Below are 3,662 nucleotides of genomic sequence, written 5' to 3'. Positions count from 1 at the left end.
GCCATGCTATACTTTGACTTTTTTATGACTTTTTATGTCATATTATACTATGACGTTTTTATGACTTTTTATGACTTTTTATGCCATATTATACTATGACTTTTTATGACTTTTTATGACTTTTTGCGCCTTACTATACTATGACTTTTTATGCCTTACTATACTATGACTTTTTTAGACATTTTTATGCCATGATATATTATGATGTTTAATGACTTTTTATGCCATATTATAGTATGATGTTTTTATGATATTTTTATGCCTTATTATACTATGACGTTTTTATAACTTTTTATGCCATATCATACTATGATATTTTATGCCATGCTATATTGTGACGTTTTTATGATTTTTTATGCCATATCATACTATGACTTTTTATGACTTTTTATGCCTTTTTATGCCATATTATACTATGACATTTTTATGACTTTTTATGCCACGTTATACTTTAATTTTTTTACAACTTACTATACTATGACGTTTTTATGACATTTTTATGCCTTATTATACTATGACGTTTTTATGACTTTTAATGCCATATCATACTATGACATTTTATGCCTTACTATACTATGACTTTTCTAGACATTTTTATGCCATGCTATAGTATGACGTTTTTATGACTTTTTTATGAGTTTTTATTCCACGTTATACTTTGACTTTTTATGACTTACTATACTATGACATTATATGCCTTGCTATACCATGACTTTTTTATGACTTTTTTTGCCATATTATACTATGAATCTTTTATGACTTTTTATGCCACGTTATACTTTGATTTTTTACAACTTACTATACTATGACGTTTTTATGACTTTTTATGCCTTATTATACTTTGACTTTTTATGACATTTTATGCCTTACTATACTGACTTTTTATGACTTTTTATGCCTTATTACACTATGACGTTTTTATGACTTTTTATGCCAAATTATACTGTAACATTTTTATGACTTTTCATGCCTTATTACACTATGACGTTTTTATGACTTTTTATGCCATATAATACTATGACATTATATGCCTTGCTATACTATGACTTTTTTATGACTTTTTTTGCCATATTATACTATGACTTTTTTAGACATTTTTATTCCTTACTGTACTATGATGCTTTTATGAATTTTATGCATTATTATACTATGACGTTTTTATGCCTTACTTTATTTTGAGATTTTATGCCTTACTGTACTATGACTTTTTTATGACGTTTTATAAAATGTTATACTATTTTTATGACTTTTTATGCCCTACTATACTATGACATTTTATGCCTCACTATACTATGACTTTTTATGACGTTTTATGCCATATTATACTATGACTTATGCCTTACTCTATGTCTGACATAAAAAGTCACAAAATGTCATAGTATAGTAACACATAAAAAGTCATAGTATAATATTGCATAAAAACTCAAAATAATGTCATAGTATAGTAAGGCATAAAATGTCAATGAAATTTTTATGGCTTTCTATACTATGACGTTTTGATGACATTTACCATACATACATAAGTCAACTGATATTTCTGATATTTCTCCTTATAAAACATAATGTACTGAATTTTAGACCTGGGGAGAGTAGGCTCTGCAGTTGGCCACTAGATGGAGCTCATACATTTACAGTGCTGGCTTCTCCTTTATTGATGGTAATGCTGTGTTTAGTGTGTGTTCATGCGTTTGTGTGTGAGTGAGAGAGAGAGAGAGAGAGAGAGAGACAGAGAGAGAGAGAGAGAGAGAGAGAGAGAGAGAGAGAGAGAGAGAGAGAGAGAGACAAACAATTGACGACAGAAGAGACAAAACATTTTCTGAGCTGTTTCCTGATGATTCAGACGTACAGGTGATGTGTGAATTGTTGTTCAAAGAAACAGTGTTCATGTATTTTTTTTTAGCCAATTCAGACACCACTAGTTACACACACTGTTCCCCACTGCTGTTGCAGGGTTTTACATCATTTTAAGTTGCTGTCATTTCCCTGAGTGTCACCACTGTTCGAACTTCAATTTGCAGAAACTGTAAAACTAAGTGAAAAATATTTTTTCATATTTTGTTTATGTAAAAATAAATTTTTGTTAATCTAGAGGAAATGTCAGAGGATTGAGATATTGCAGTTCATCCTGGGAGGAACATGAACCACAATTAAGGACAATAGCTGCTGAGATATTTCACATGATAAGTGAAAATTTTAACCTGCGGAAGGTGCTAAAGGAAAGTTCAGGGGATCACCAAAGTCATTGGGATTCTTCCTCTGGGGACCACGAACGTCTGAACTGCATTTAATAGTAAATGCATCTAATAGTTGTTGAGACAAAATGATGGACTGACTTAAAAAAAAAAAAAAGTGCTCAAACATGTAAAACCACAAAGATTATATTTTTAAATGGATGTGAGGATCCTATATAAGAGAAATAATGCTGTGAACATGTATCAGCTCCATGTCCTGTTGGTGCGACCCTGTCATTAGGACCGGACCGTTATCACAGGGGACATCAGGGCGGATGGGACGGCAGCCAAGCAGATGCAAATCAGGCCGAAGAGGTGGCTCCTATTTAATCCAATTCATCGATTAGATAATTCAGTCAGGGGAGGCTAATAAAATCCCTCAAGGTTGACTGTAATTCTCTCCAACTGTCTCCTCTCATATAGTTTTCTCTTTATCTTCCATAATCAGTTTCCTCCGTCCCTCAAAGACCTCCATGCTCGTGTGGAGATTCATGATTTGTTGGTAAAGCAGGTTTTACAAAGCTCCATCAAAGTGAACAATTAACATTAGACCAAAGACAGGAAGTAACTGGAAACAGGAACTAAGGTTCCATGAATCAGATGAAAAGTTGTGAGGGGGGGGGGGCACTGACTGGTAAAAGATAAACAATCGGTTTGTTAAACTTTTGTTAAAATTGACACATTGTGAGAGGAACTGCAGACTCTCTGTTAGTCCAGCTCCTGTTTGGTTTTTTTCACACTTTTCTGGGCAAAATTCCCGATGTGAAATAACAGACATCATCGTCATCCCCTCTCCGCCGCCATGAGGCCCGACTGCAGCAGCATCACGCTGTGGCTGCGAGGACTCGTGAAGGTCGAGAGACGTGAAAGAAAAACATTTTCCAGCGAGAAACAGCTTCACTGTTTCATTTTCACAACTTCAAGGAACAAATGAAAAGAACTGAGGAAAATACAAATACAATACAAAAAGAGAAATAAAAAATAAACGATGGTAAATATTCCATGAGAATAATACAAGGTTAATGGAGACCAATAAACAAATAAATAAAACCAGTGGGGGATTGTTCTTAGAATCAAATTAGAGAACCAAACTAAAATTTGCTTCCAGAAAATTGACATCTATGAATGAATGTGATATTTGGTTGATTAAATCAATAGTTATGAAAAAAATGTTTCTTTTGGATCTGTGTGAATAGAGAAAACCAATGTTACGGTAAAATAAATGAAAAGTAATAATGAAGCTGATAACTTGGTAACATTAGTGAATAATCTTATATGTGATGAAACATGATCCTCAGACAAAAAGAGACGTGATGGATCGATCGTTACTGAATAAATCAGAGCAGATGTGAAAGTTTTATCTTTAAATACTAAATGAAAAATCTCTCTATAAAAACATTAGAGATCCAGCTGGAGCTGCTCGTCAACCTG

The sequence above is a fragment of the Seriola lalandi genome, unplaced genomic scaffold (genome assembly GCF_002814215.2).
Source record: "Seriola lalandi dorsalis isolate HSWRI2012SDOR001 ecotype SW California unplaced genomic scaffold, Sedor1 jcf7180002054836, whole genome shotgun sequence".
NCBI lineage: Eukaryota > Metazoa > Chordata > Actinopteri > Carangiformes > Carangidae > Seriola > Seriola lalandi.
The sequence above is the reverse complement of the archived record's forward strand: the minus strand, read 5'-3'. Positions refer to the sequence as shown.